Raw genomic sequence first — 19,927 nt, forward strand, 5'->3', positions numbered from 1 at the left:
TTTTAAATAAGTTAACGGAACCTAAATAGTGTTTAAGATAAGGGATTAAAAGTAATATTCTATATCTATATATATATTCATTAAAGTAATTGTGTGTTGTTTGGTGAATTTATATTGCGAAAAGTTTACTTTCATTTTTTATAAGCAAATTAATGGAGTTTTCATTTAAAAATTAAAATTTACACGATTTAGAGTGATGATATCGTAGCGACGAGACGAGTCATTACAAAAAGAGGTAGAATTCAGACCTTAAAAGACACCCCAATTCAAAATGAATAGCATAAAATATGTGATCACTTCGTGGGAAATAAAACCCCTCAATCAATTTCAAGAAACCATGGAAGAATCAAGAATTCCCAAATTTCTAGCTTTCTAACATTCAAAGCCAAACACTTAATTAAATCATCCAATTCGCATCATGGCATCAATTGACCCATCAAAGATTAGCTATTCATAGTTATCATTGTACACAAAAAATTAAAATGCATAAAATACCTCCCAAAATTAGCCCCAATTTGATCCTCTAAGGATCCCAACACATGTTCATCCTAACCTCAATTGCAATAAACTCATCCCTTACCTCATAGTGAGCTCATGTGTGTTGTCTGGCAGCTATAATAGTATCTCTAGTGGTTTTCTTACACTCCTCAAGCTTTTTCCTCTGATTGCTCTCCTAGGATTTCCAAGAGTTAGGGAGAAGGAGAAGGGATTGGAGCCTCAATTTCACTGTCTCTGTGCGAGGGGTTCCAATTGAACCATTGAACCATGGAGTTGCATTCATGCTCATGTACAACTATGCAAGAAAGGAAATAATTTAGTGGTAAAGTCTATTAACTGCAAAAATAAAAATTTAACAAAGAAAGAGTTGAGCTGAGGTGAATAGCAATAAAATAATTTGAATAGTCACTATCAATGGTATTAAAAAGTAAAGAAACCAACATGTTTTAGCATGACTGACAAATAACTTTGCTACTTAATCATGTATTCAGAGATTTCATCTTTAGGTTAATTCTTCAAATAAACTTTAGTACTTCATATTCCTAACTTTTAACCGAAAATACTTTGGGTTGAAAATAGTACATAGAAAACATATCAGCTGACCTTTTTCAAGTTGGAAATAAGGACTAAAAGACATGAACATTTTGGTGAAATTCTCTTTCCCTTTTTTTCTCATGTGATCAACTATCTCAAAAGAGGTTCTAACCCTCTTGATGGGTTTTTTGTTGTGGGGATTTTCTTGTGTCTCCATCATGGTCAAACCAATAGTTGGACCAAAAGCAAATAAAATAAAATAACAAATTGGATCAAACAATGATAAACCAACAAAACTGTGAAAAATCTACATAGGATCACAAATTAAGACAAAGCAAAATTAAAGGAAACAATGTAGGAAAAGATGAATAATGAAAGTGAATTTAAAACATTCAATATATATATATACACACACACACACACACACAAATATAATCAACATCGTAACCAACTAATAAAAATTAAGAAAATGCTGAATGAAGCATGAATAACCAACTAGCTAGGCTTGTTATGCCTAGCTTCGACTAATATAGGAGAAGAACGAAAAGAGTTAGAGATTTTGAGGCACACCAAGAAAGAGTCCAAGAGAAAGTGTTGTATTAAAGAGAATTGAATATATATATATATATATATATATATATATATATATATATATATATATATATATATATAAAGAAACTATTTTTAAAAGAATTCAAGTCGAAACAAAGTTGGGTTTGCACATATTATTCCATTTTACTTTTTTAGTCTAAATTTATACAAATTCAAAAGAAAAAAAATTAAAATTAAAAGATATCGGCCAAAATAGACCTAATTAAATTCGGGCTTATGTTTCGAATGTCAAACCTAGCCCAACAATCCCATTAGGTCACCCCAAATAGGCCCAATTATATTTTGGACAATATTTTTTCAGTCTAGCTTGGCCTATCTGATAAGTGTTAATTTCACTTATAAACTAATCTTTTAAATTTGGCACTTATATCACTTTTCTCTTTCTTTTAATACTTATTTGGCCTTAAGTTTGTTACTGAAAGGAATTTTGGTCTAGAATGTTACTTTTTAATTGTAGAAAAAGATTAAAGAAAACAAGTGAAGAATTGATGAGTTTGGGAGTTGTGCTTAGCCCGAAATGGAATTGGGCTCAGAACTAGACTACTTTAGAGTGTTATAAGGATTTGGTCTTAGCATCTTCAGTGCTTAACACAAAAAGCTTTTGTGCTTAGTGAGTTGGCACCTATAAAAGGAAATTTTGTGTATTCTTTCAAGGGATCACCACCACCACACTTCACCACACTCAACCACACTTTACAAATCCCAAGTTCCATTCTCTCTTGGAAAAGGGTGAAACAAGACCTTTGGAGCTCTCTTGTTTCTTTTTCTTCATTCTCCTTCATTTCTCCATGGATTTTTTCCATCCTTATGGCTAGGAGTTGCTAGATTCTTAAGTTCCGGGATTGCATCTAGTGAAACCCACTCATGTATTTCTTGTGAAACCTAACTCTTTTCTAATCTTAATATACTACTTCCTATTCTTATGCTTATTTTCTTATGAGTGGTTTAATCACCCATTTTCATGTTTGATGACTTTATTTGTTGTTAGGAAACACACTTTGATTCAAGATTTGAAATAGAGAACTCAATAGACCTATGATCTAGGAATGAGTCTTTATTTATGGATTGTATCTTTTTAATTCTTGTGCTTCATACAAATTTCCTTGTTAAAGCTTTTGAGAAATTAAGGATATGATGAGGAAATTTGACCTTAATCCACCTAAAGAATTAGGGATTGAAAATTGGATGTGAATTTTAGTATTTTGATGTGAGTTCATTGTTACGTGTTTGGGGATACATGAGGAATGATATTTTATGAAGTCCAACCTCGACAACATTTGCCATTGATTTTTAATCATTTCATCTCATACCATGTGTTTGATAAAAAATCCTAAATAGTTTATTTCAACCTTTGTTCTTGAATATTTAGTTTTACTGAATTCTCTTTTAGTTAATGTTACTTTTCAACTGCATTTTATACTTGCCCTTAAACCTTTGTTAGCAAAATGTGTCAAATGCACTTAATATTATGCAAGTCCCTATGGATACAATCTCTAAATATTCATCGGTACTTGTATGATTTGGTTCCCTTCCCAAATATTATGAACAAGTTCTTGGCATCATTGTCGTGTACAAGTTCTCTAAATATCAGGAATTTGCACATTTTTGTTATCTTAGGTTCCATTTATTGATTCTCTCATTCTTTTATCTTTTACTTTTTTTCATATTCTTTGTTTATTTGTGTTAGTCGTCATTCATGACTAAGTTTTGTATTTAATATTTGCAAAAAAATAGCGCTTTGTCTTCAATTTATAGTTCATTTTGTAGGAATTGTACATATTTTCATTTTTAGCTTGATTTTATACAATAGATGCTCCCATTTTTGTGAACTAATGTTGAAACCACTTCAATTTCAGGCTAAAAGAAGAGAAGGTTCAAGTAGCTAGTGTCTCGCTAAGCGAGGCAGATGCGCTTAGCGAGTGATATCCGCTAAGCGAGACATACAACTCGCTTAGCGTGTTGGGAAACCCTAGAAGAGGATCAGTTAGATATGTGCTCGTCCAACGAGTCGTTTGTCTCTTCTCGTGCTTAGCGCGTCCAGCTCGCTTAGCCAAAATTCACTTACTCTCGCTTAGCGAGCTAATCTCGCTAAGCAAGCCTTCAAAAGCTGAAACGTCCAAGTAGCCTTTAAAACACTAAAGTTGGCAGAAACAGGGAGAGGAGTCGAAAAACAGAGCCAAGGGAGAAGCTGAAGCGACATAAATTGAGCCACCAAGAGAGTTTAGGTTAGAGGAGTGAGATTAAGGTTCTAGAGGTAGAAGGAGACATCCTCAACCCTTCTTAGCCATTTTCTTCCACTTAAACTCTATTCTTCCTTGTATTGAGAGTTCATTTCTTGTAATGGAAGGCTAAACCTCTTGGTTGGGAAATTTCGCCAAACCCTTGATGTAATATTCTTTCACTATCTATTTAATGTTGTTTTTCTGTGTTCATTGCTTCTATTTGCACTTATTTTTACATGCTTGTGGCTTGATCACCCATTTGTATGTATAGTTAGGATTTTTAGCATTGGAAAGTGCTTTAAAGCCTTAGAACTTGGTAAAGTAAGCTAGAAAACTGTATGTCTAGCAATGGAGCGCAGTAATCTAGTCTATATTATGCTGTAGACTTAATGCAACTCTTTTAGGCTGAGTTTGTTGAGGGATCAAGGACGAGGCTAAAGAGAGTTAGGTTCATTCACTAGAGGGATCTTGGTTTGGGTAATTTCTTAGCATAAGAACACTAGGATAACATTAAATAGATAAAAATATATGGCAACATCAAGGAAAATTTAGTAGAACGACCCAATGCTTTTTACTTGACTGTTTTTACTTCTCAAACTTAGGATATTTAATTTGTATTTAACTAGATTGTAGAACAAAAACCCAACTTGATATTTATTTTTCTTTTGGTTTTACTTAAATGTTTGCTCACTGACTATACAATTTTTGAGTGAAACAAATTCCCTGTGGATATGATACTCAGACTTACCATTTTAATATACTACTTGTGCGAATTGGTACACTTTCCGACCACTCGAACAACTTTTTGGCGCTGTTGCTGGGGAATTTCTTTCCACTTAAATCGTATAGTTCAGTTTGTAAACATTTATTCTTTATTCTTTGATTAATTTTGTGAATCGTTAGTTAGGATTCATTTACTTTTCTTGACTTGGTTAATTGCTGCTCTGTTAGTGCTTCTTGAATGCGAGGTAACTCTTCAGCAGGGAATTTAGCTCCATTAGATTTGGAGATATAAGCCACTTGCAGGAGAAACAACGTAGAGAGAAGGAGAAAAGCTTTGCAAGAAAAGACAACACAACCAAGTTTGGAGGAAGCTCAATTATCTGAATCATCTTCAACATTTCTAGACTTAAGGGAATCTGAAGTAGGTGCGTCTGAAGCAAATATCATGGCTGAAGATCAACCATGGAGGGTGACTCTTAAAGACTATTCTAGCTCTACTGTGCCGCAGTTCTTTACAAGTATTGCGCGGCCAGAGGTCCAAGCTCATAACATCACATATCCCCATTCCTTGATCCAGTTGATTCAAGGAAATTTTTTTCATGGTTTGCCAAATGAAGACCCGTACACACACCTAGCTACTTATATAGAAATTTGTAAAATAGTGAAAATTGCAGGTGTGCCAGAAGATGCAGTGCGACTTAACTTGTTTTCATTTTCTTTGGCTGGAGAAGCCAAGAGGTGGTTGCATTCTTTCAAGGGAAACAACTTAAAGACTTGGGAAGAGGTTGTAGAGAAATTTTTGAAGAAGTACTTCCCAGAATCAAAGACAGCTAAAGGCAAGGAAGCTATTTCTTCATTCCATCAATTTCTAGATAAATCCCTGAGTGAAGCACTTGAGAGATTTCGTAGCTTGCTACAGAAAACACCAACTCATGGATTTTCCGAGCCGATTCAGTTGAACATTTTCATTGATGGTTTGAGACCGCAGTCCAAGCAGTTATTGGATGCTTTTGTTGGAGGAAAAATTAAATTGAAGACTCCTGAAGAAGCAATGGAACTCATAGAGAACATGACTGCTAGTGATCATGCTATTCTGCGTGATAAAACTCATGTACCCACAAAGAGAAGCCTGCTAGAGCTTTCTTCACAAGATGCATTGTTGGCACAGAACAAGCTGCTAGCTAAGCAACTAGAATCATTGACGGAGACACTTAGTAAGCTACCAACACAATTGCAAGTGGCTCAACCTTCCCATTCAGCAGTTATGTAGGTTGGAGGTGGCAACATATGTGGAGGAGCACATGAGTCTGGTTGTTGTATACCTCTTGATGATGCTGCAAAAGAAGTGAATTATATGGGGAATCAACACAGACCAGGGTTTAATGCAGGTGGATTTTCAGGTTACCAGCAAGGTGCAAATTTTAATCAGAACCAAGGGCAAGGGTGGAGGTCTCATCCAGGGAACCAATTTAACAAAGACCAAGGAGGACCATCCAATAGGCCTCAAAATCAAGGGCCTAGCCTTTATGAGAGGACCATCAAGCTGGAGGAGACTTTGGCTCAATTAATGCAGGTTTCAATGCCCAACCACAAGAGCACAAAGTCAGCTATAAAGAACTTGGAAATTCAAGTGGGGCAGCTAGCCAAGCAGATGGTTGAAAATTCTTCTAGAGGTTTTGGAGCCAATACTGAAAAAAATCTCCAAGAAGAGTGCAAAGCTATCATAACCAGAAGCAAGAAGGCAACCATGGTGGAGGATAAGAGGAGGAACAATGATGAGCAGAAGTTGGAGGATGAAGAAGAAAAAGAAAAAGAAGAAGATCATATGAGGGGGAAAAATAAATAAGGAGGAAGAAGAAAAAAAATGAAAAAAAAAGAGAAAATGAGGAAGAAAAGAAGACAAAGAGTGAGTTGGCCAGAGAAAAGAAGAAGAAGGATGTCCCATATGCAGGGAAAGAAGCACCATACCCTTTGGTGCCATCCAAGAAAGACAAGGAACGACACTTTGCTTGTTTCCTTGACATCTTCAAGAAATTGGAGATAACTATCCCTTTTGGAGAAGCCTTGCAGCAGATGCCGCTCTACTCCAAGTTTCTTAAAGATCTGCTGACCAAGAAGGGAAAATATATCCACAGTGATAATATAGTGGTGGAAGGAAACTGCAGTGTTGTTATCCAGGGAATTATTCCACCTAAATACAAGGATCTAGGGAGTGTTACAATCCCTTGCTCTATTGGTGTGGTGTCAGTTGGAAAAGCTCTCATTGATTTAGGGGCCAACATTGATTTAATGCCTCTCTCCATGTGCAGAAGGATTGGAGAGCTGAAAATTATGCCAACAAGAATGACATTGCAGTTGGTAGATCGGTCTATTACATGGCCTTATGGCGTGGTAGAAGATGTTTTGGTCAAAGTGCGGCAGTTTACTTTCCCTGCAGATTTCGTAATCATGGACATTGAAGAGGATGCAGAAATCCCATTGATTTTGGGTCGTCCCTTCATGCTAACTGCAAATTGTGTGGTGGATATGGGGAAAGGTAATCTTGAAATGAGTGTGGATGATAAAAAAAGTCATGTTTAATTTATTTGAAGCCATGAAACACCTAAGTGACCACAAGGCCTGTTTTAAAGTAGAAAAGGTGTAACACGAGATAGACATGGTAGCTAGAGACATGGTACTACAGTCTCCACTTGAAGAAGCACTAACTAATACTATGGAGTTTCTGACAATTGAGGAAGAAAAAAAATTGCATAACTATTTAGAAGAATTAGAGGGTTTAGAAGAAAATCCTTCTGGAATAGTGGTGTTTGAAGAATTGAAGAAAGACATTCCAGTGGAAAAGGCCAAGGTGGAGTTAAAAACTCATCCTGAACATTTGAAGTATGTGTTCTTAGAAGAAAATAAAGCAAGTCCAATGATCATCAACAACTCTCTAAGAAAGGAAGATGAATCTCAACTGGTGAAGGTTTTGAAGAGACACAAGGCAACTATTGGATGGCACTTTTATGATCTCAAAGGAATTATCCCTTCTTACTGCATGCATAAGATCAACATGGAAGCTGACTATAAGCCTGTAAGACAACCACAAAGAAGATTGAATCCGGTTATGAAGGAAGAAGTACGGAAAGAAGTACTCAAGTTGCTTGAAGCATACCTCATTTATCCCATTTTAGACAGTGCATGGGTTAGCCCTGTGCAGGTTCCCAAGAAAAGAGGCATGACGGTAATCAAGAATGAGAAGAATGATTTGATCCCCATGAGAATCATCACAGGCTGGAGGATGTGTATTGATTATAGAAAATTGAATGATGCCACCAGAAAGGATCACTACCCATTTCCCTTCATGGATCAAATGCTTAAAAGGCTGGCAGGATAGTCATTTTATTGCTTTTTAGATGGATATTCTGGCTACAATTAGATTGCGGTTTACCTAAATGATCAAGAAAAGATAGCATTCACCTGTCCTTTCGGTGTGTTTGCTTATAGGCGAATGCCCTTCGGTCTTTGCAATGCTCCTGGAACATTTCAGAGATGTATGATGGCAATATTTGCTGATATGGTGGAGAAATGTATCGCAGTGTTTATGGATGACTTCTCCGTCTTTGGCTCATCTTTTGATTGTTGTCTAGCAAATCTGGAGTGAGTGTTGCAATGATGTGAAGAAACAAACTTGGTGCTTAATTAGGAAAAATGTCATTTCATGGTTCAAGAAGGAATTGTGTTGGGCCACAAAATCTCTGTGAGGGGGATTGAAGTAGACAAAGCAAAAATTGATGTGATCGATAAACTCCCTCCTCCAGTGAATGTCAAGGGAGTTAGAAGCTTTTTAGGGCATGCTAGGTTCTACAGGTGGTTTATAAAAGACTTCTCAAAGATTTCCAAACCATTCAACAATTTGCTCAACAAGGACGCGGTATTTTTATTCGATGAAGAGTGTTTGAAGGCATTCAACACCTTAAAGACCAGTTTAGTGTCCGCTCCCGTAATTATAGAGCCAGATTGAGGTCGAGAATTTGAGTTGATGTGTGATGCAAGTGATTATGCTATGGGTGCTGTATTGGGCCAGAGGAAAGGCAGAGTCTTCCATGCTATTTACTATGCCAACAAAGTTTTAAATGATGCTCAGATTAATTATGCTACCACAGAGAAGGAAATGCTTGCGATTGTCTATTTACTAGAAAAATTCAGATCATACTTAGTGGGATTGAAAGTTATAGTTTATACTGATCATGCAACCATTAAGTATTTGCTGAATAAAGCTGACTCCAAACCTCGATTAATCAAGTGGATTTTGTTACTTCTAGAATTTGACCTAGTGATCCAAGACAAGAAAGGATTTGAAAATCTAGTAGCTGACCACTTGTCAAGACTAGTCAATGAAGAGGTGACTTTGAAAGAGTTGGAGATAAGAGATGAATTTCCTGATAAATCACTGTTCCTGGTAAATGAAAGGCCATGGTTCGCTGATTTGGATAACTTCAAGGCAGTTGGAATCATCCCTAAAGATTTGACTTGGCAACAAAGGAAGAAATTCCTACATGATGTTCGATTTTATGTTTGGGATAACCCACATTTGTTTAAGATTGGTGTTGACAACCTTCTGAGAAGATGTGTAACAAAGGAAGAAGATAGGAGCATATTATGGCATTGTCACAACTCACCATGTGGAGGCCATTACAGTGGAGACAAAATAGTAGCCAAAGTCCTACAATGTGGATTCTTTTGGCGAACCCTCTTCAAATATGCTCATGAACATGCCATTTAATGTGATTAATGTCAACGAAAGGGGGGAATCTCTAGAAGAAATGAAATGCCCTTGCAGAATATAATGGAGGTTGAAGTCTTTGACTGCTAGGGAATCGATTTTGTGGGTCCTCTTCCTCCATCTTTTGGCAATGAATACATTCTTGTGGCCGTAGATTATGTCTCCAAATGGGTAGAAGTTGTGGCTGCCCCAAAGAACGATGCCAAAAATGTAGTGAAGTTCTTGAAGAAAAATATTTTCACTCGCTTTGGGGTGCCTAGGGTCCTGATCAGTGATGGGGGCTCTCATTTTTACAACAGCCAGCTGCAGAAGGTGCTAGACCACTACCATGTCACACACAAAGTAGCCTCACCATATCATCCTCAAACAAATGGCCAAGCTTAAGTTTCCAATAGGGAATTGAAGAAGATCTTGGAGAAAACTGTGGCCTCCACTTGGAAGAATTGGTCAAGCAAGCTGGATGATGCACTATGGGCTTACAGAACTACCTTCAAGACCAATATATGCTTGTCTCTGTTCCAAATGGTTTACGGCAAAGCCTACCACTTATTGGTAGAAATGGAGCATAAGGCATACTGGGCTTTGAAATTTCTAAATTTTGATGAGGCTCTATCAGGGGAAAAGAGGAAGTTGCAACTCTTGGAGCTGGAAGAAATGAGATTGAATGCGTATGAGTCCTCGAGATTGTACAAAGAAAAAGTGAAGGCTTATCAAGACAAGAAGCTGCTAAAGAAGGACTTTAGGTCAGGACAACAAGTGTTGTTGTTCAACTCAAGATTGAAGCTGTTTCCAGGAAAACTAAAGTCTAAATGGTCTTGACCATTTACCATCAAGGAAGTCAAGTCATATGGAGCAGTTGAATTATTCAACCCTCAGTCAGAAACTCCAGACAGAACATGGATAGTGAATGGTCAGAGATTGAAGCTATACCATGGTGGAAACATTGAGAGACTGACCACCATTATACAATTACAAGACCTTTAGAGGTAACATGCATCAAGCTAATGATGTTAAAGAAGCGCTTACTGGGAGGCAACCCAGTTTTTTCCTTGTTTTCTTGATCATTGCTTTCGGTACATCATTACATATAGTTAGGTTTCAACTTGTTTGTGATTGCTAGAGTAAAACATCATCATGTTTTTGTATGATAAAGGGGTTGGCAAAAGCTTCTCTGAAGCATTGGATGAGGAAATAACTTTTTAGAAAAAAATTTCAGTCATCCACTCGCTCAGCGCGCCTGTGCGCTAGGAGAATCATACTTCACGCGCTGAGCTAGTAGTCACTCGCGCTAAGCGCGCCACCCCCCATCCATTGGCTGAAGGGGTCTTGCTAAGCGAGACAGTTGCGCTGAGCCCAAAAACTTCTCTAGATTTGCAATTAATGGAATTGGGCTAAGCGAGCCTCCTCACTAAGCGCACCCCAACGTCTCGCTAAGCGTATCTGTGCACTAAGCGCAAATCACTCTCTGCCTAGACCCTCATGTCAATTAGGCTAAGCGGGTCATACCCGCTAAGCCCAAATATCTCTTTGGAATGGCATTGCGCTAAGCGTGACCCCACTACTGCATCTTGAGGCATTTAATTCGCTAAGCCGGCCTTGGCCAGCTTAGCGGAAGTTGCAGAACTCGCTAAGTGCGCATCTACGTGCTAAGCCCAAAACCTTCTCAGGTTTTCTAATTTTCGCATTGGACTAAGCGAGTCTGTCCCACTAAGCACATGATTTTAAATTCTAAAAATTCAAACGTCATTGAGTGCTCGTTTAGCAAGTCACTCGTGCTAAGCGAGACAATCGAAACTGCCAAAAATAAGACATAACTGCCTTAGGCAGTTACTTTTGTGCAAAAATTATAACTCCTATCTCATCATTGGCATTCACCTGCATTCTTGCACTGTGGATTTTGCTTCTCTGCTTCTTTTTCCCTTATCTCTACTTATTTACCTCAGCAATCCAAGTAAGTACGTATTTCCTTCTTATTAATTTTGTTTTTGAACCCTAGGGTAGAAGACAACTTTGCTTGCTCTGTGATTTTGATTTTCTGTTGATGTTGTTGTTCATTGCTTAGTTGTTCGATTATATGTTGTTAGGGATTTAGTTTAGCGAATAATGTAGGTTCATTTGATGGGTTTTGCTTAGATTTCCTATGCCTGAAAGTGGCTAGGAAGTTGAGGCTTTGAAGCCCCAATTTTTTTGGAAATTTTGATGTACTCGCTAAGCAAATTCATCAATTTTGGATGAATTTCTGGGTTTTCTTGTGACCTCGCTAAGCCGGCCCTATCCCACTAAGCGTGTTCATCATTTCTGTTTAAATTTATGCTTTTGTGTATGAACTTGCTAAGCCACTGCACTTCGGCTTAGTGAGCATTTAAATTCCAAGTTTTAATTTCTGGGTTCATATGAATTCGCTAAGCCGGCATGCCGCGCTAAGCGAGTTAGTTAGTTAGGTGTGAGTCTTAGAGGCTTTTGGTATTCTGGTTGCGGCTAAGCGAGCTACGCTCACTAAGCCACCGTGCCTCTGAAAGTCAAATAAGCCTGAGCTAAGCGAGTCAGTCTCACTAAGCCCAAGGCAATTTAGTTGTTCTGAAAATTTGTTCATGCGCTAAGCGAGTCATACTCGCTAGGCACAATTTCTTCTCTGTTTTTGAATAAGTCGTAGCGAGCCTGTTCGCTAAGCCAATTAAATTACAGTGGTCAAGTTAGGCTAAGCATCCACTGGCGCTAAGCCTGTATAGTGTGTTGCGCTAAGCGAGTCATACTCGCTAAGCGCAATTTGCTCTCTGTTGGAGAATAAGGCTTAGCGAGCCATGCTCGCTTAGCCACTGTGTTGTGTCAGGTAAGTAAGGGTGTCTCGCTTAGTCAGAGTCTTTATTTTTTTGTTGTCACGCTAAGCGTATCATGTTATTTTCTGAAGGCATGCTAAGCAAGTCTATCTCGCTAAGCGCCTAATCCATTTTCTGTTTTATTTTTCTGCTTTCAGTCTTGAATAAAACATGTCTAATTTTCTTTCCTGTGATTCTCTTGATGCAGATGGCCTTTAGAAAAAGGAAAGCAATCGCCTCCCGACCTCAGGAACCATATGACACAACAAGATTCATCTCAGAGGTCGCCTGGGAATGCTACGAGCAGAACGTTTACTCCCAGAACATCCTTCTGGAGAGAAACATTAATTTATTTATCACAGAGTATGATGAGTTCCGAAGGGAACTCGAGAGGAGGCAGTGGCATAAAGCCTTGACCAGGCAGCCTGATGGTTACATTGATGTGGCCCTGGTCAAGGAATTTTATGCCAACTTGTATGATCCAGAGGACAAGTCCCCGAGGCAAGTCAGAGTGCGGGGCAAGTTGATAAAGTTTGTTGGGGAGTCACTGAACACATTCTTGGAGACCCTAGTGGTTTTGGATCAAGGGGAGCACTACACAACATATTCCAGGTTCTGCCACACGCATCCAAACCCACAAGAGCTTGCATCCAAGCTCTGCATTCCAAGGTGAGGACTTGTTCTGAACGTTGAGGGCGCACCTTGGAAGCTTCTGAGGAAGGACCTTACTACACTTGCCCAGACCTGGAATGTGCTATCATACTCCAACCTCGCCCCCACCTCTCATACGTCCGATCTCAACATGGACAAGTTGATAAAGTTTGTTAGGGAGTCACTGAACACATTCTTGGAGACCATGGTGGTTTTGGAGCAAGGGGAGCACTACACAACATATTCCAGGTTCTGCCACACGCATCCGGACCCACAGAAGCTTGCATCCAAGCTCTGCATTCCAAGGTGAGGATTTGTTCTGAACGTTGAGGGTGCGCCTTGGAAGCTTCTGAGGAAGGACCTTACTACACTTGCCCATACCTGGAATGTGCTATCATACTCCAACCTCGCCTCCACCTCTCATACGTCCGATCTCAACATGGATAGGGCGAGGTTAGTCTATGGTTTGGTGACAAAGATGGACATGGATGTAGGCTCATTTATCTCTGGACAGATCTCACAGATGGCCCAGTCCAACTCTTCCAGGCTCGGATTCCCCGCTCCCATCACTGCATTGCTACAGAAGTCGTGCCTGATTCACTTACCTTTGAGTCCCTTAGGCTTGCCATTAATTTGGCTTACATTAGAAAGAACTGCTGGAACCCGAATGATCCCACAATCACCTTTTCGGGGACCCACAAGACTAGGGCTAGAGGACCTGACATTTATGCTCCTTCCTCTTCTACCCCCTCTACTCCAGCTTCTACATCAGCACCACCAGCTTCTATTCCTGCACCTCCAGCACCCTCCGGCACCTCCGCTCAGAGCACAGACGCCATGGTGCTAATGTTGTAGAGCCTTCACCATGGCTTATGCCTGGTGATGCAGAGTATTCACAACCTGGCTCAGCATCGACCCATCATTAGCATGGAGGAGTTTATGGCCCAGGTGGCCTGACCAAGAGTCCAGCATTCTCCTGTGGGGGAAGGTGAGGCTCCTATAGCCCAGGAGTCGTAGCCAGAGCCAGAGGCGACGCAGGAGGACACACCTGAAGAGACACCTGAAGCCACCCCTGCCGCTACACCGATCGAGGCCATTGAGGAAGGAGACGGCACTACAGATGCCGATTACGTTGCAGATATGGTAGCAGCACAGAGCACTTGGGATCCCAGGCCCACTCCAACTCAGGATACATCATTGCCAGCTCAGGATGCCCCCTTCTCACCTCATGACGACCCTACACTGACACAGGATGATTGAAGACAGGACCTTATTTATATTTTTGCTTTTTAGATTCAATTTTAGTTTTAGTTTATTTACTTATTTAGCAAATTTCACAACTTTTTGAACACTTTACATTTATATGCACAGTGGTTTGTTTTGGTTTAAATTTCTGGTGTTTGTGATTGGTTTTGAACATGATTGATTCCATGACTTGAGTGAATTGTGATGTTAGATCACGTGATTTGAATAAGTATGTGGTAATTAGAAGAAAAAGAATATGAATTAAGGGCGTGAGTGAAATTGTTAGTTTGTTTGACAGGTAAATAGTGAAGGTAATCATTAGCCATAACCAGGTGAGTTGTGTGAACCTAAAATGTGAGAGAATGACTAGCATTGAGTACTGATTTTTGCATGAATCTATGAATATTGAATGAATGCATGATTTGGAAATGATGAAGGTCGTGATTGATTGAATTAGCCACTTAGCCAAATAACTTACCCTGTTCATGAATGATGAATCCTTTGCACCCATTTTGAGCCTAAATTTGATTGATTGAGTTAAACCCTAAGCCTGTTGAATTATAATCTCCATCTACCTTTCTTTAGGCTATAGGAGAGCATTATGGTTCAAAGCAAATTTGTTCCAAATTTGGGGGAAGGTATTAGGTGATGATGATTGTGGTAAGACAAGCAACAACCACAAAAAATTGTATCAAGAAGCAATAAGTAAAAACTGCTAAAATAAAAAAGGGAAAGTTTTAAGAATAAGCAAAGTTCATGTGTGTTGTTGCTGAAGTTAAGTGTCTTATATGATTATGGCATTTCAATAGAAGCTGGGAATAAAAGGAAAAGAGGTGATCTAAGGATGAATGCTCTCCTAGAACCTAAGTTTTGCATCTTAGAAAAAACCATGAATTGTTTGTAGCCCAGCCTCATTACAAGCCAAGAAACTCCTTCAAATTCAATTTATGTGTTTGTGATTGTATGGCATGAGATGAAATGCAAAAGTTGAGACTTGTGTTGGTTGTTGAATTGAAGAATTACCTTAAACACCCGTGCTTATGAGAGAAACAGTGACCGTGAGGATTAGGCTTGATGAACCTTTCTTGATACCTGTCTTGCTTGCTAGCTTATTTCATTTGTGCTGCTTAATGATCATGTTCATATCTTTGAAGTTCTACATATCTTTATGCAGGGCTGCTGGTTGAAGTATTGCTTGCCACTTATGTTCATGTGATTGAATGTTTTGGAACAAACACATTTTTTGGTTAACCACTGTGGTTCCTGTCACTTGAGGACAAGTAAACTGATATTTCTTTGCTTGAGGACAAGAAAAACTGTAAATTGGTGGGAGTTTGTTAGTCGCTATTCACGACTAAGTTTTGTATTGAATATTTGCACAAAAATAGCGCTTTACCTCCAATTTATAGTTCATTTTGTAGGAATTGTACACATTTTCATGTTTAGCTTGATTTTATACAATAGATGCTCCCATTTTTTAGAACTAATGTTGAAACCACTTCTATTTCAGGCTAAAAGAAGAGAAGGTTCAAGTAGCTGGTGTCTCGCTAAGCGAGGCAGATGCACTTAACGAGTGACATCCTCTAAGCGAGGAATACAAATCGCTTAGCATGTTGGGAAACCCTAGAAGAGGATCAGTCAGAGATGTGCTCGCCCAGCGAGTCGTTTGTCTCTTCTTGCACTTAGTGCGCCCAGCTCACTAAGCCAAAATTCACTTACTCTCGCTTAGCGAGCCAATCTCGCAAAGCGAGCCTTTAGAAGCTAAAATGTCCAAGTAGCCTTTAAAACACTGAAGTTAGCGAAAACATGGATAGGAGTCGAAAAACAGAGCCAAGGGAGAAGCTAAGCGACAGAAGTTGAGCCACCAAGAGAGTTTAGGTTAGAGGAGTGAGATTAGGGTTCTAGAGGTTGAAGGAGACATCCTCAACCCTTCTTAGCCATTTTCTTCCACTTAAACTCTATTCTTCCTTGTATTGAGAGTTCATTTCTTGTAATGAAAGGCTAAACCTCTTGGTTGGGAAGTTTTGTTGAACCCTTAATGTAATATTCTTTCACTATCTATTTAATGTTGTTTTCTGTGTTCATTGCTTCTATCTGCACTTATTTTTACATGCTTGTGGCTTGATCACCCATTTGTATGTATAGTTAGGATTTTTAGCATTGGAAAGTGCTTTAAAGCCTTAGAACTTGGTAGAGCAAGCTAGAAAACTGTTGGAGAAGGGTCTTCACAAGAACTAGCTCTAGAACTAGGAGGCAACATTGGTGTACTAAAGCCTATTCTTAGCTCAAAAAACTATTTAATTTACTAGTTTGTCATTACCTTAAAACAATCCAAATTTATGGCCTAAGGATCAAATGAATGGTATCCTCCACAAGTTGGTGCTTCATTTGTTAATACCGTGTTTCCTAATACAACAAGAAACTAAGTCACTCAATTTTGACTTAATACCTAATAAATTTAACCATTAAAACTAATTACAATTACAATAGAATAACCATGAGGTGTTTGTGGTTCTCCTATGAATTTGTTTCCCTTTCATCTCAAACTTAGTTTAAACTTGATGACATGGGGTAGTTGTGGACAAAATCAATCGAAATACAATTAATTATCTATTCTAACCAAAAGTATTAAATAAAATACCAACATTGATACATAGTATAACATGAGAACCTCTTTCTATCAATCAATAGCAAAATCTAAAGGAATCCACACTACTACATAAAAGGACTTTAACATTGGTTTCGAAAGAGTTTCAACATTAGTAGAATCTAGAACCGATGTTTAAACTACTGCCATTGAAAGTAGACATTTTCAACATCAGTTTTAAATTTGATGTTGAAAATCATTATCTACATTGATTCTGGTTAAAACCAATGTAGAAATATGACCAAAATTGTCTATTATGAAGCGCATCCGACATTGTTGCTAAAGAAACTGATGTTGAATGTGCTTACTACATCGGTTTTGTCCAAAACTGATGTTTTAAAGACACTTTCTTCATCAAATTTAGATCAACTGATGTTTTTTTTGCAAAAAAAATTAATAATAAGATATAATACTATACTCTTACTAAGCTAATTTCAGGCATACAAATATATAATAATAAAGCATTTACATTGGAGTGCTTGATCCTTTAATTAGAAAACTAATAGATGCATAAATAAGAAATACATGAGATAAAATAGGAACTAAAGAATTATATCTAGAGATAGAACAAGAGACTTGCACACAACCGATAGATGTCAATTACTTACTCATCTTCAATAGGAAAATCAATGGATTCCACGAAATGATTCTTCATCTAAAAAAACAATGATTCAGATAATAAGCAATAGAATGACAATTTTAGATTATCTCACATCAATCAAGGAACTTTAAAAACAATTTTACTTCTATTGGCCTTAACCTATAAAGTTTGATTCAGTTAGAAGACTCAGAACAAAGACAACTACTTCATCAAATAAATCTAGTAAATAAAACTCACTTTTCAGCCAAATCCCTATATTTATCAGCATCCAGATTTGCAATTTCTACATCTTCCTCCAATTTAAATGTTTTGCCAACATTCCCTTAAGTCTAGAGGGAAAAAAAAGATGAAAATCTCAAAGATATACTTAAATTTATAACAAGGAACCTTAAAGATGAAAAAAAATCATAGTCAGGTTCCACGTTATGGGTTTTATGAAAATTAAAGGCCCCAAACTTAAATTTATAACAAGGAACCTTAAAGATATACTTACATGAGCAAGACTTTTGCAATGTCCACTCCTAGCAAAATCTCAAAACTTACTAGATCTAGTTGTATGAGTGTTTTCACAATATAGTGTGCAATGTAGACTAAGTTTTACCAAAATTTAGTCCAAAATAAAAAAATATGAAAATCAAAACAATACGAAAATTAAAGAGTTACAATTAGCACCTTAAAAATCTTCAATTAACACACCATAATATTACCATAAACATCATACATGTATTTGGATGACTGAATGAGAAAGAGTTAATGCACTGGCAAGAAGATCAATGCACTTTGCCCTTACCAAGTTGTTCCTTCTGTTCTAGACACTCTTTTGTAGTTAGAGGAATTACTTTGTTCCTACCAATTTTAGCATTGGAGTGAACAACTTGAGCACAGGTACTGTTAGGGCACTCAGCTATTAGATCCCATTGGGAAAATGGTTTAGGACTATCAACTTCTACAACATATTTAGTCCATGAGCTCTACGAAAGGAAATAAACAAAGAAATTTTCAAGTAATTTTTGGTTACCAGAATTAGAGCATGACCTTTCTACAACAATATTGGCAAGTTAGTCTTAAACTAGTATGCTGATGACTTGTGATGTTTGTTGTTATACTGTTTACCTTATTACTAAAACATTTGAAACTGATATGTCTTAACAAATGACATGTTAAATTATGAGGTTTCTAACCCTTTACTTTTTCATATACTAGTAAGTAGAAAGTCATAACAAAATTTCGTGCTAGTCTGATAGAACACCACAAACAGAGTTGCAGAAATAGTAAGAGATGAATGCAAAATGAGATTTATCATTCAATTATTAGAAATTGTACCCAACAAGAGCACACTTCCCCCATAGTTACAACTCCTATACCAGAGGTTTCCCTCCTCTCTTCTAGTCATGTTATGTTTGTCTCCTCTGTCTCATTCACACCTCTTTCCTTATATTCATCAATCCCATATTAGAATTCTTAATCCCTAGCGTAACCACCTATCTTAAAAGAACCTATCAGTCTATAAAGGACTATACAACTAGTGATACCTACCATTACAAAATATAGTTAAGCATAATAGAATAGAGTTACTTGACCATTATAAAAGAGCTAAACTGTCGCGAAGCTACTGGCTAATATTTACAAACGGAGCCAAAGTTTTTTGAGTTTACGACTTTACATGGAAAAAGTAACCGAGAAAGCACAAATCTAAAATTGCATCAATAAAAAAAATACCTGCGTAGCTCCAATGCTGCCTGCTAAGTCCAAAATGCAAGTCAGAACTCAGATGTGCTATGCAAGACCAGTTAATGACAATGCACTGAGATGGGAACAATATAGGGAACACATTTTTCTTTTAAAATTACAACCTTTCAAAAATTAATTGGTAGAATCTTTTACTAAAGGAAACTAACTTATACAAAATAAAACAATAAGTATAGATGTTCCTAGTTCAAAGATTTTCTAATCTCAGAATCTACCTTCGAATCTAAACCATGATAATTTCCATAAACAGAAACAAAACACATCAGGAACCACTGAACCAGGATGAAAACATATGGAGTCTAATTTAGGTGTCAAATAACTCCTTTAGTTAAAAAAATAGAAGTCGTAAAATAAAAAAGACAAGTTTTGCACCTTTGAAACCTTAAATGTCGGTAATTTTCCACGAGTATTGAAATCAAAGGCACTAGACGAAGTAAGGAAATGGAAAAATAGTGAGAACTAGGATGGTAACGAGATGATGATCATAAGAAGAGAAAGAAACATTAATAATGGGACAAGAGTGTTATGTGTGTTATGTATTTTGTGTCGTATCAGTGTCTATTGTATGAGAGATGAGATGTTGAGGTGAGATCGTGAGAGCAATACATTTAGACTCACATAGCAAGAAGCGAGAAAATGGTGTGACAGCTAAGGCTCCTTAGGGAGAATATGTTTAGGTTGTGAAGTGTAAGTGATTTGGGTTTACATATTGGACAAGATTATGTGTTGTATTGGGCTCAATAACAAAGTGTGATCAAATTCAATTACTAATGTGTCAAAATTCCAACCCTGGCTTGCCTAATAAAACCCGTTTCAACCCATTTTTACAACCCATCAAACTCGTATACTCACCGAAACCCACCC

General features: G+C 37.7%; 1 long non-coding RNA gene across 1 annotated transcript; it reads right to left on the reverse strand.

Annotated features, from left to right (window-relative positions):
- Nucleotides 1–345: 345 nt before the first annotated feature.
- LOC114405480 lies at nucleotides 346–19,715 on the reverse strand. Its single transcript, XR_003665242.1, has 4 exons — nucleotides 19,436–19,715; nucleotides 19,034–19,053; nucleotides 17,322–17,368; nucleotides 346–793 (listed from the first exon to the last, which is right to left on the reverse strand). It is a non-coding gene; the product is annotated as an uncharacterized LOC114405480 (long non-coding RNA).
- Between the last annotated feature and the right edge of the window lie 212 nt (nucleotides 19,716–19,927).

Source organism: Glycine soja, chromosome 3 (assembly GCF_004193775.1).
Source record: "Glycine soja cultivar W05 chromosome 3, ASM419377v2, whole genome shotgun sequence".
Lineage (NCBI taxonomy): Eukaryota > Viridiplantae > Streptophyta > Magnoliopsida > Fabales > Fabaceae > Glycine > Glycine soja.